The sequence below is a fragment of the Anolis carolinensis genome, unplaced genomic scaffold (genome assembly GCF_035594765.1).
Source record: "Anolis carolinensis isolate JA03-04 unplaced genomic scaffold, rAnoCar3.1.pri scaffold_11, whole genome shotgun sequence".
Taxonomy (NCBI): Eukaryota; Metazoa; Chordata; class Lepidosauria; order Squamata; family Dactyloidae; genus Anolis; species Anolis carolinensis.
The window spans coordinates 20,825,947-20,840,376 of NW_026943822.1; positions in this window are offsets into that span (position 1 = coordinate 20,825,947).

Consider the following 14,430-nt stretch of genomic DNA (forward strand, 5'->3'; position numbering starts at 1 on the left):
TCCTTCTTTTCTTCTTCCCTTCCTTCCTTTTCTTCTCCTTCCTTCCTTCCTTCTTCCTTTCCTTCTTTTCCTTACTTTCATTCTTTCCTTTTCTTCCTTCCCTTTCTTCCTTCGTTTTCTTCTCTTGCCTTTTTTCCCTCCTTCATTTCCTTCCTTCTTTCCATCTTTTCTTCTTCCCTTCCTTCCTTTTCTTCTCTCACCTTCCTTCCTTCCTTCCTCCCTCCTTTCCTTTCTTTTCCTTTCCTTCTTCCATCTTTTCTTCTTCCCTTCCTTCCTTTTCTTCCCCTTCCTTCCTTCCTCCTTTCCTTCTTTTCCTTACTTTCATTCTTTCCTTTCCTTTTCTTCCCTTTCTTCCTTCGTTTTCTTCTTGCCTTTTTTCCCTCCTTCATTTCCTTCCTTCTTTCCATCTTTTCTTCTTCCCTTCCTTCCTTTTCTTCTCACCTTCCTTCTTTTCCTTCCTTTCCTTTCCTTTCCTTTCCTTCCCTTCCTTCCTTTTCTTCTCTTGCCTTCTTTCCCTCCTTCCTTTCCTTTCCTTTCCTTTCCTTTCCTTTCCTTTCCTTTCCTTTCCTTTCCTTTCCTTTCCTTTCCTTTCCTTTCCTTTCCTTTCCTTCCTTCCTTCCTTCCTTCCTTCCTTCCTTCCTTCCTTCCTTCCTTCCTTCCTTTCTCCTTTCTTTTCCTTTTTTTCCTTCTTTTTCTTCCTTTTCTTCTCTTGCCTTTTTCCCTCCTTCATTTCCTTCCTTCCATCCATCTTTTCTTCTTCCCTTCCTTCCTTTTCTTCTCTCACCTTCCTTTCCTTTTCTTTCCTTCCTTCCTTTCTCCTTTCCTTTTCTTCTTCCCTCCCTTCCTTTTCTTCTCTCACCTTCCTTCCTTCTTTTCCTACTTTTCCTTCCTTTCCTTCCTTCCTTCCTTCTGTTTTCCTTTTCTTCCTTCCTTTTCTCCTCTTCCTTTTTTCCCTCCCTGCCTCCCTCCCTCCCTTCCATCCATCCATCCATCTATCTTTTCTTCTTCCCTTCCTTTTCTTCTCTTGCCTTCCTTCCTTTCCTTCTTTCCCTCCTTCCTTCCTTCCTTTCCTCCCTTCTTTCCCCGTCCCCTCCCTCCCTCCCTCTCATCCTTCCTTCCCTTCCTTTCTCAGCAAGCAAGAGTCCAAAAGTGGCAGGCTAAAACCCGGAAACCTCAATCAGCAACTGATACCGGATGAGAGGCTCCCTCCTAGGCGCACAGAAGACTGGACGACTTGGAAGGCGCTGAACAGACTGCGCTCTGGCACCACGAGATGCAGAACCAATTTTAGGAAATGGGACCACAATAAATAAATATCAACAGAGAGAAGGTGAAAGACCTTGTAAAAACTATGGCATTTAACGTGTCAACGCACCTTAATTCTACAATGTAGATGCACCTTTAGTCTGTAAAAACGCTCCCGGGCCAAGCTGCAAAAGGAACAAACAGATTTTTGCCATCTTTTTCATCTTCGGGAGGCTATTTTTACATGTTCTTTGCCACCCAAATCCCACGGCTGGAGTCCCACATGTCCTGGTCTTATTTTAGATCGGCCCCTGGGACAACCTCTTCCCCAGGGAAGTTTCTGTATATTTCCTTCCGACTTCTCTTCAAGGTTATCGGAGCAGTGCGCATAGTTTTCTCTTCTCATTCTTCTCCTTCATTTCCTTTCACAACCACCCTGTGGTAGACAGGGCTGAGAATGTTAGCTGGCCCTGATTGTTTCCTATCTGGAATGTCAGGGCCAGCTAACAATCAGGGCCAGCCAACACTTCCCAACAAAGGATTCCACAATCATAGTCCAAGCATATTAATATTAATATTATTGATACTATTATTATTGTTGATGACGATGATATCATTATTATGTACATTGATTTTCTTATGGTATTTTTATTACACGACGATAGTCCAAGATTATTATTATTATTATTGATACTATTATTATTGTTGTTGATGATATTATTATGTATATTGATTTTCTTATTATGGTATTTATATTACACTAGCTGTGCCCGGCCACGCGTTGCTGTGGCAAAGTGGTGATGGTATTGGTTTAAAATGGTTGTGTAATTTTTATTTGACTTTATTTGCATTTTTTAATTAATTTTATTGTAAGTTATATTTTTATTTATTATATTTTATTTTCTTGTATTATTTTTAGTTATTTTCTGTTATTATAGTATTTTATTGTATTAATTTTTAGTGTTTTTTTATTATTTTTTATTGGGTTGCTAGGAGACCAAGTTGGAGGAGCTTAGCCTTCTAACTGGCAGCAATTGGATAAAAGCAATTATTCCTCTCTCTCTAATTAGGACTTTATTTTTCTTTTCTTTTTGTTGTATCAACCTAGAGGCGTGGATGATGGGTTGTGTTGTCAAATTTCGAGGTTGGGGGGCCTGTAGTTTTGTTGTTTTGTAGGTCGCCATGATGCCATCACTCTTTTATATATATATAGATGACGATAGTCTGAGAATATTATTATTATTGATGACGATGTTATCATTATTATGTATATTGATTTTCTTATGGTATTTTTATTACACAATGATAATCCAAGAATGTTGTTGTTATTATTATTATTATTATTATTATTGATTATATTTTTATGTATATTGATTTTCTTATGGTATTTTTATTACACGATGATAGTCCAAGAATATTATTATTATTATTATTATTATTGATACCATTATTATTGTTGCTGATGATATTATTATTATGTTTATTGATTTTCTTATGGTATTTTTATTACACAATGATAGTCCAAGCAAATTATTATTATTATTGTTATTGTTATTATTATTATTGATACCATTATTATTGCTGCTGATGATATTATTATTATGTATATTGATTTTTCTTATTATGGTATTTTTATTACACAAGGATAGTCCAAGCAAATTATTATTATTATTATTATTATTATTATTATTATTATGTATATTGATTTTTCTTATTATGGTATTTTTATTCCATGATGATAGTCCAAGCATAGTATTATTATTATTATTATTGATACTATTATTGTTGTTGATGATGATATTATTATTTATATTAATATTCTTATTATGGTATTTTTATTCCATGATGATAGTCCAAGCATGTTATTATTATTATTATTATTATTATTATTATTGATACGATTTTTGTTGTTGATGATATTATTATGTATATTAATATTCTTATTATGGTATTTTTATTACACGATAATAGTCCAAGCCAATTAATACTATGTCTATTATTATTATTTATATTATTATTGTTAATGTTATTATTATCATTATTATTACATATATTGATATTGATTCTAAGGGAAAAGGCCTCAGAATATATTGTTCCTAATAACAGGAGCCAAACATCCATGGCTTTGTTCAGAAAGAGAAATATGAATTGCTGGACTTGGTCCCAGAATAGTCACTCTCTCCCTCGGCAGCTGCAAAAAATCTTTGGGATTTTTTGGGATTATCCATGTCGGAGAGGAAATACTGGAAATACGGCCGCCCGGAGAGCCAGCCTGCCTTTTAAAGCTTGCCAGAGCAAGTCACTCCCTTGACCCCATCCGGCAATAGGGAATGGTTTTAGTGTAATTTTGCTCTTAAATGTCAAGCATTAGAAATGCAAAGGGAAAAATCCAAATTATATATATTGGAGCCCCCGGTGACACAGCGGGTTAAACCGCTGAGCTGCTGAACTTGCTGACCGAAAGGTTGACGGTTCGAATCCGGAGAGCAGGGTGAGCTCCCGCTGTTAGCCCCAGCTTCTGCCAACCTAGCAGTTTGAAAACATGCAAATGTGAGTAGATGAATAGGTACTGCTCCGGCGGGAAGGTAATGGCGTTCCACTCAGTCATGCCAGCCACATGACCTTGGAGGTGTCTGTGGACAACGCCGGCTCTTCGGCTTAGAGGTGAGCACCAACCCCCCCAGAGTCAGACACAACTGGACTTAATGTCAGGGGAAAACCTTTACCTTATATATATATATATGTGTGTGTGTGTGGGTGTGTGGGTGTGTATATATATAATTTTATTTATTTATTCTGTCCTTCTCACTCAGGGACTCAGGGCGGATTACAATGTACATATCCATGGCAAACATTCAATGCCATGATCAGACATACGACATAGACAGACAGACAAAATTATAATAATATAATGCAATGTTCATGCAATATACACAACATATAATACTAATATAATATAATAAAGCCTCTGCTTAATAATGTAATCATATAATCATATTATTATATTGTATTATATTAGTATAATATGTTGTGTATTATATTGTATCGTATATAGTATAATATGTTGTGTATATTATATTGTACTAGCTGTGCCCGGCCACGCGTTGCTGTGGTGAAGTCTGGTGGTATGGGAAATAAAGTTTTCAATTGGTGGTAGTTAACGTAAAGGGTAAAGGTTTTCTCCTGACATTAAGTCCAGTTGTGTCCGACTGCACACTAAAGTGGATTATATGGCAGTGTGGAGTCACATTAATCCAGTTCAAAGCTGATAATATAAGATTATAAATGGGTTATATAGCTGTGTGGAAGGGCCTTGATTCTACACTGCCATATAATCCAGTTCAAATCTGATAATCTGTATTTTATAGGCCTAAGTGAGGTCTAACTCTGCCTGTCCCCTGGACTGAGTGGGTTGCTAGGAGTCCAAGTGGCCGGAGCTTAGTCTTCTAACTGGCAGCAATTGGCTAAAAACAGTTATTCCTCTCCCTCTAATTAGGACTTTTCTTTTCTTTTTGTTGTATGAATGTAGAGGCATGGATGAGGGGTTGTGCTGCCAAGTTTAGTGTTTCTGGGATGTGTAGTTTTGTTGTTTTGTCCTAGGCCGAAATTTCATTACCCTTTTATATATATAGATTATGTGTTGTGTATATTGCATTAAACTCTTCTAAGTGGTTAGGTTAACCTCCAACTTGCTAGTCATCGAATCCTAGAGTTGGAAGAGACCTCATCCAGTCCAACCCCATTCTGCCAAGAAGCAGGAAAATCGTATTCAAAGCACTCCCGACAGATGGACGGATGGACATCCAGCTTCCACCACACTCCGTGGCAGAGAGTTCCACTGCTGAACAGCTCTCACAGTTAAGAAATTCTTCCTGTGGTTCAGGTGGAATCTCCTTTTCTAGTCCAGTTAGTGTGTTGCAAAAGGATGCATGCCTAAAAAGCACGGCAAGAACATGAAAAATTTGGAAAGCTGTGCCAAGGAGGGGATGATGGGCCTTTCAGTCCTGTTTGGGCCTCATAGGAAGCCCCATCCTGCTCAGCGAATCCCTCTCCTGATCCTGAGTGGCAGGTGTCACATCCTCTGGGTCCCTGCCACTTGGACCGGCTCCATGCGGGCAGAGCGCACAAAATGCCGCGGCCGACACATCATTCGCTTCAGGATGCGCAGTGACATTTTGCAGGCTATTCCTCTCCCCCCTCTAAAAAAAAATTACATATACATTTTCAGGCCCCGTTGCACACTGACTGGGATGCGCTTGGACAGAAGCAAAGCACGCATGGGGCCGAGTGGGCTGCCGGGGCCAGAGAAGGTGCAGGAGGGTTTGAAACAACAACAACAACAATCCCAACCAGGCGGCATCCTTATTATATTAATTTAATTTATATTAAATTATTAATTTAATATAAATTTTATTTTATTTTATATAGCTGCAAGGCTATTCAATGCTAATCAAGGTGGCCAATTGCAATGTTAGCTGGCCCTGATTGTTCCCTATTTGGAAAGTTAACAATCAGGGCCAGCTAACACCTCCCAACAACAAGAACAACAACAATCCCAACCAGGCGGCATCCTTATTATATTAATTTAATTTATATTAAATTATTAATTTAATAATGCACTTTCCAAGATTCCATAACATCGATCCATGGCAACTGAAAGCAGTATCCAACCGCATTAATTCAGCAGTGCAGATGGGAAACTACAACTCCCAAGATATGGATGTACGGAGTGCTCAAAAGCTAAAGATCTCGGGAAACTACAACTCCCAAAATATGGATGTACGGAGTGCTCAAAAGCTAAAGATCTCGGGAAACTACAACTCCCAAGATATGGATATACGGAGTGCTCAAAAGCTAAAGATCTTGGGGAACTACAACTCCCAAGATATGGATGTACGGAGTGCTCAAAAGCTAAAGATCTCAGAGAACTATAACTCCCAAGATATGGATGTACGGAGTGCTCAAAAGCTAAAGATCTTGGGGAACTACAGCTCCCAAGATACGGATGTACGGAGTGATCCAAAGCTAAAGATCTTGGGGAACTACAGCTCCCAAGATACGGATGTACGGAGTGCTCAAAAGCTAAAGATCTTGGGGAACTATAACTCCCAAGATATGGATGTACGGAGTGCTCAAAAGCTAAAGATCTTGGGGAACTACAACTCCCAAGATATGGATGTACGGAGTGCTCAAAAGCTAAAGATCTCGGGAAACTACAACTCCCAAGATATGGATGTACGGAGTGCTCAAAAGCTAAAGATCTTGGGAAACTACAACTCCCAAGATATGGATGTACGGAGTGCTCAAAAGCTAAAGATCTTGGGAAACTACAGCTCCCAAGATACGGATGTACGGAGTGATCCAAAGCTAAAGATCTTGGGAAACTACAACTCCCAAGATACGGATGTACGGAGTGATCCAAAGCTAAAGATCTTGGGAAACTACAGCTCCCAAGATACGGATGTACGGAGTGATCCAAAGCTAAAGATCTCGGGGAACTACAACTCCCAAGATATGGATATACGGAGTGCTCAAAAGCTAAAGATCTCGGGGAACTACAACTCCCAAGATATGGATGTACTGAGTGCTCCAAAGCTAAAGATCTCGGGGAACTACAACTCCCAAGATATGGATATACGGAGTGCTCAAAAGCTAAAGATCTCGGGGAACTACAACTCCCAAAATATGGATGTACGGAGTGCTCAAAAGCTAAAGATCTCGGGGAACTACAACTCCCAAGATATGGATGTACGGAGTGCTCAAAAGCTAAAGATCTCGGGGAACTACAACTCCCAAGATATGGATGTACGGAGTGCTCAAAAGCTAAAGATCTCGGGAAACTACAACTCCCAAGATATGGATGTACGGAGTGCTCAAAAGCTAAAGATCTTGGGAAACTACAACTCCCAAGATATGGATGTACGGAGTGCTCAAAAGCTAAAGATCTTGGGAAACTACAACTCCCAAGATATGGATGTACGGAGTGCTCAAAAGCTAAAGATCTTGGGAAACTACAGCTCCCAAGATACGGATGTACGGAGTGATCCAAAGCTAAAGATCTTGGGAAACTACAACTCCCAAGATACGGATGTACGGAGTGATCCAAAGCTAAAGATCTTGGGAAACTACAGCTCCCAAGATACGGATGTACGGAGTGATCCAAAGCTAAAGATCTCGGGGAACTACAACTCCCAAGATATGGATATACGGAGTGCTCAAAAGCTAAAGATCTCGGGGAACTACAACTCCCAAGATATGGATGTACTGAGTGCTCCAAAGCTAAAGATCTCGGGGAACTACAACTCCCAAGATATGGATATACGGAGTGCTCAAAAGCTAAAGATCTCGGGGAACTACAACTCCCAAAATATGGATGTACGGAGTGCTCAAAAGCTAAAGATCTCGGGGAACTACAACTCCCAAGATATGGATGTACGGAGTGCTCAAAAGCTAAAGATCTCGGGGAACTACAACTCCGAAGATATGGATGTACGGAGTGCTCAAAAGCTAAAGATCTCGGGAAACTACAACTCCCAAGATATGGATGTACGGAGTGCTCAAAAGCTAAAGATCTCGGGGAACTACAACTCCCAAGATATGGATGTATGGAGTGCTCAAAAGCTAAAGATCTCGGGAAACTACAACTCCCAAGATATGGATGTACGGAGTGCTCCAAAGCTAAAGATCTTGGAGAACTACAACTCCCAAGATCCCATACCATCGATCCATGGCAATTGGAAGCGATATCCAACTGCATTGATTCTGCGGTGTCGATTCACCCTGTATTTCGGGGAGCGAAATGGCAATGGTGTTGTTTAATGGTAAGCGCACACAACGCCGGGGTGGAGTGACCCTCCAATATCCGCTCCGCCGACAATCGAAATTGCAAAAAACTTAATCTCTGTGTTATTATCCTTTGGAATCAAAGAGTTACGTAACAAGGAAAACAAAACAAAAAATAACCCAGAGGGATTATGCGTTTGTAAGGATGGGATGCATCATCTTCGACAGCTTTGGGAGCGTAATCTCATTTTATTGTGTGTTGTTTTGGACTGCGACTCCCACCATTCCTAACAGCCTCAGGTCCCTTCCTTTTGCCCCTCAGCCGCTTAAGCGGCTGAGGGGCAAAAGGAAAGGGCCTGAGGCTGTTAGGAATGGTGGGAGTCGCAGTCCAAAACAACTAGATAACCTAAATTGGCCCATGATTCCAAAGGATATAATTCCGCACACATATCTAAGCATTGGCTCCAAGGAATGCATAGCTGCTCCGTCCACTTAACATCGGAAAAGCATCGATCCAAAAGCTCCCGGCACTCAAAACGTGCAAGAAAATACACAAATCCCGGTTCCTGCCCCGGGCGGAACCGTACCCGTCACCTCCCCGTCCGAAAACATTCATCTCCGATTATACACCCATGCCGGCGTGTTCCACATTATAGTTCCAGACAGGATAACATGTGCCGCGTTCTTTTCTCACGACTGGAGGTCATCTCGGCTCCGAAAATAAACCAGGGGAACATCACATGGTCTCGGAAGAGATGAGGTTACAGCTAGTTGTGAAATAAAATGGAAAAAAAAAAAAGGAAAGGGGGACAAATGTGGGAATCAAAGAAAAGGTTGGAGAGAAAAGGTAGAAGAAGGACGGCGGTGACGGAGATCGGCCACATCCACACAACGTTATATGTGTCTACTAGACATGTCCAAAAAATCGTTTTGAATCGTATATCGGAATTATTTCGGATTGTTCTCGCTTTTTGAGACACATTTCGAGACGTCGTCTCACAGCGCAACCGGCAATGTAATTTGAACCATCGTTGGCCCGTTCTCTAATTGTCTCTTAATGTTTCGTTAATTTTTTCAATATTATTAAAAAAAAATTATCTAGCTTTCAATTTCGTTAAGAATAGTTCTTGCTGGATCATAGCATACCTTTGCAGAATCAGTAGTCTATTTCATTAAGAAGGCATTGCCTTTCAGGCTTGTGGGATCACATAGCCAGAAACACCATTGATTTCCAGAGTTCTTGCTTACAAATATAGCAAGGGAATTTATAGTTTTCAAAGTATCTTTGCACTCCTTGTCAGGGCACTGCTTGGCGTGGTCACTGGTCCAGTGTATTATAAAAAGTTATGAAAATTCGCCAAAAATCATAGGAGACAGGAAACGTTCTGCAATTTGTTGAGCTAAGAGTGTTGAATGTGTTCTCCCACTGTACCAAAATTCATGAGGATAGCTCAAGAAATGAGGGCGGGAGAGCCCTGTAAAAGCCCCCCCCCCGTTCCTATTTTTGGCGATTGCGCATGCACGTCCGCCATTTTAGAAACATTTAGAATCATTACGAATTTTCGGAAATATCCAAAATTTTTGGGTGAAAAATTTGGAAATACTTTCTATATCGAAGCGCCAGCGCCCCCTACTTTAGAAACGAGAATTGAAACATTTTTTTCATCAATTGGACATGCCTAGTGTCTACACTGAAAATATATTGCAGTTATAAGTCAGTGGTGATGGGAGGCCATTATTTATCATGTCAGAAGCAAACCAAGGGTACAGTTGTGTTGGATTATGGTTGTATGTGTATGAAATGTAAATCAAGTGTTTTCTGCTGTTAGGCAAGAGTGTGTGTTTCAGTAATGAAACAGTTAACAGCAGGCTAGTTTTGACTGACAGCCTGCTATGACCTATCAGGCATGATTTCTGGCCTTGGAGGTCTTCCTGCAGACTGAGGAAGGTGTTTTTTTTATCTCTGAGTGTGTTGAGCTGGTGCTTGCCGAGGCAAGAGGCTATAGAAGAATGCCAGCTCAGAGCGATGGTTTTTGCTATGCTTTGTAAATATGTATTATAGATATTGAATAAATGTTTGGATTTTAGACTAGAGATGTCTTTGAGTCTGACATTGAACAGAGGAATTGGTGTGGCAGACGATTACAACCAATTCATCAGGGTGCTAATGATAATTGATGGAGTTTGAAGAAACCCACCCAGCACGCACCCTGACACCCCCCACGCAGACAAGTTGTGACATTTTAGGGAGCATAAGCCAGAAAAATAGTAAACTATTGCCTATGTAACTTTGCCTGTGCATGTGCCTCTCTCTTCCTGTGAGCTGGTGCCTTTCTCCAGAATGTTCCAAGGAGAGAAGAAAGCTCAGAGTAAACAAGTTAGGTCATTGGTATCACTTGTGCCAAGTAGATGTGGAAGGTGAGGAAGACCCTCAGCCATTGGTCAACTTTAGATAAGCCGAGATATACATTCTTTGCTTGCTACGCACATGTTGCAACGGCCATTTGCATGGTACGGACCCACTAGAGTGGGTGCCTATGGCTGTTTTGCCTTATCATCAGCTGTGATAACACTAAAAGGCTTGTTTTATTGCTCTCCTGGAATTCTCTCTGTTCCGTCTCCCAGGGGTTTGATTTGCATTTTCTCATAGTTGTAGGAAATAGCACCTGTTTGCATTTCTTTCAGGGTTGCTACAGAATCAGCAACTCCCTGACAGTTAACCATTAGCAGAGATTTGTAACCATTCTGCAAGGCCTTTGCTGCTCAAAGCTTGCAAAGTATCCTTTTGTTTTTGCGACCACCCCTTTTCCTGGGGATGAAATCTCCATTTTGAGAAGCTTTTTGCCTTCTAGGCAGAAGAGAAAGGATCTCAGATGTGCTTGTGGCCAAGGTAGGCCAGCTCAGACAAGCCATCGTAAGTACTGACCTCCTGCCTTTGAAACTGGTGCTGTGCGTAGATAGGGAAAGACCTGCTCTTTCTAATATAGCAACTCAGCACTGGGGCAAAGAATATCTCAGGATTTCTTTGCCATTGGGAGAAACTCTAATTACTTTTTCTCCAAGCTAGATAGATAGATAGATAGATAGATAGATAGATTGGACGGACGGACGGACGGACGGACGGACGGACGGACGGACAGACAGACAGACAGGATGGACGGACGGACGGACGGACGGACAGACAGACAGACAGACAGACAGGATGGATGGATGGATGGATGGATGGATGGATGGATGGATGGATGGATGGATGGACGGACGGATGGACGGACGGACGGAAAGACAGACAGACAGACAGATAGAGACAGACAGACAGACAGACAGACAGACAGATAGATGATAGAGATAGATGATGATGATAGATAGATATGATAGATAGGATAGATAGATTAGATTAGATAGATAGATAGATAGATAGATAGATAGATAGATAGATAGATAGATAGATGACAGACTGATGGAGAGAGAGCGGGATAGCAAAAGAAAGAAAACAGACACATTAGGAAGCTGTGAGTATATTTAAAGACCTTTCTTTGCCTTTCACAAATAGAAGTACAAATTACAACGCTGCCTCCTGAATAGTCCTGAATAGTCAAGGGCTCTTCCTACTTGCCGTTGCCAAAAATTGGATTTTTTCCCACCATCAGCCCAAGAATGGCCACTAATGAACCAAGGGAGCAGCTTTGCCCAAGCCATTAGCCCCACTGTTTCCTTATGAATAAAGCATCTGGCATCCAGAGGAGATGCTGGAATTGAAACAAGGGGAAACGACCAAGTGAAAGAAGGAAGAAAGGGTTGTTTTTGATATCAAGCCATGGCAGTTAAAGCGAGGTCAAATTGCACCAATTTTACAATGTAAATGCAGCTCGGATGAATCAGGACCTTGGCATTGGATAGATGATCTTTATTTAGTGAAGCCGGCTTTGTCAATCTCAGATTTATGGCTGGAATCATTGGGTTGCTGTGGATTTTTTGGGTTGTATGGCCATGTTGCAGTGTTGTGACTCAACTGGAGCCTCAGAGTGACTCTGATGGGGATTATGGGATTCAGGTTCAAGATGATGGGATTCAGGTTCAAGATGGTGGGATTCAGGTTCACGATAACTCTGATGGGAATTATGGGATTCAGGTTCACGATGATGGGATTCAGGTTCACGATGATTCTGATGGGGATTATGGGATTCAGGTTCAAGATGATGGGATTCGGGTTCAAGATGACTCTGATGGGAATTATGGGATTCAGGTTCAGAGTGTTCCTGCTGTGGAAGATGAGGAACAGGGAGGCTTTCCTACAGCAGGGAATGGTGTTGATGATACTGAAGCTAGCCAGGTGCAAATTGACTCATGAAGGGAGGACAGCTCCCAGTCTGATAACATACAGACAGATGCTAACTCTAATGAGCTGTCTGGCCTTGACGAAACGCAATCTTTAGATCGAGCTGGCCGTTTGGTATTCCGGGTTCGCAGAAGTGTTAGAATAGCAAACAAGAGGGAGGTCGGAGGCCAAAGAAATGCATTCATGCTATGCAAGAGTGTGCTGAGAGAGAAATCTTTGTCAAAGTAACTTCTTGTTCAGGTCAAGAAGCAAGCTCTTGCTTTCCCGGATTATCTTGCAGCTTTGTATATTCAAGTTCATTGGACTTTGTCATGCATTAATGGAACCTTGTTTTATGCCTTGTTTTATTCTTGGATTATTCTTTATAGCCTTGGTTTTGCAACAATCTTGTGGAACTTTACTTTTGCTTTTTAAGAACTATTTATTTCCTATTTCCTAATAAACTACAAAAGACTTCAACCTGGTGTATTTAGCAAGGTGAAGCTAACCTGAGGTAGCATTCTCTCCTAACGTTTCACCTGCATATGTGGCTGGCATCTTCAGAGGTTCTGTTGGCGGTGAGGCAAGTGGCGTGTACAACCCATTGTAGTGCCTTACATTTCTCCCTGCTGAAATCCCTTTTGTTAGTTGTCCACTCCAGCAGTACTATTGACACGTTACACAATATTCTATGATAGAGTTGTGTAGCGCTGGTGTAGCTGCAGATATTTACTCCGTGCCGAACGGATGTTGGTTTGCAGCCAGAAAGCGTAGCAAAGTTTGCACCTGCGTTGCGTCACTAGCAGGATGCCAGACATTTTGCATCCTGTGATTTTGTTTCCAAACCGTCTGCTCCCCTTTGCTTGTGAAGGAAAGAAATTGTGCCCTCAAGATACTATACTTCAATGCCATCTCCCTGGGAACAATATTGTTAGCAAATCAATAGAGTAAAACCGAGGATTTATGAGAAAGGTATGAAATTCAGTTCATTTTATATTTATATATGTGTGCTTTCTGGGACGACTGGAAGGATTTCTAAACCTTTGCTTGGATGAGATTGATCTCCGAAAGCGTTCCTGTGTTGGAGACCCAATGCCGAGAGAAGCCCCCCGCTTGGATATCGTCTGCTTGGCTCGAAAAAGATGGATTTTTCTGGGATGCTTGTTTTGAGGAATGATTCACATCTGGAAAAAGCAGCGCCACGGCTATTTTTAGAGCAGACAATCCTCCAGTTACCCAAAGGCCACTTTGCGCTGTTTGCAGTAAACCGGAAAAGAGGTTCTCTGCCGAGCGAAAGCTCTCCTTGCGTATCACCTCCTGAACCTGAACCTATTGATGAGAACTCACTGTTGTCAAAGGTTTCACGACCGAAATCACTGGGGTTGCTGTGAGTTTTCTGGCCTGTATGGCTATGTGGCAAAAGCATTCTCTCCTGACGTTTTGCCCACATCTATGGCAGGTCAATCTCCGAGGATGCATGCCTCACAACCTCTGAGAATGCCTACCATAGATGTGGGCAAAGCGTCAGGAAAGAATGCTTCTGGAACATGGCCAGACAGCCCTGAAAACTCAAAAATTCCTCCTTATTCCTCCTAATTTTGAGTGAGAGAAAGAGATAAATATGGCAAAGAACTTACATTGTGGTTACCCTTTTAATTATTCTGTGGTTCGCTTCTAATTACTCTGATTTTATCTGCTTGGATTTTAATGTATTGTCCATTATATTATTTTGTGTATCGTTGAAATGTTTTAAGTTTTGTCAAATATGTTGTGTCGTTGTTTGGGCTTGTCCCTATTGTGAGCCGCCCCGAGTCCCTTCAGGGAGATGGGGCAGGATATAAAAATAAAGTTTATTATTATTATTATTATTATTATTATTATTACCCGGGTGGCGCAGTGGGCTAAGCTGCTGAGCTGCTGAATATGCTGACTGAAATGTCGGCGGCTCAAATCCGGGGAGTGGAGTGAGCTCCCGCTGTCAGCTCCAGCTTCTGCCAACCTAGCAGTTCAAAAACATGTAAATCTGAGTAGATCAATAGGTACCACTCTGGCGGGAAGGTAGTGGTGCTCCATGCTGTCATGCCAGC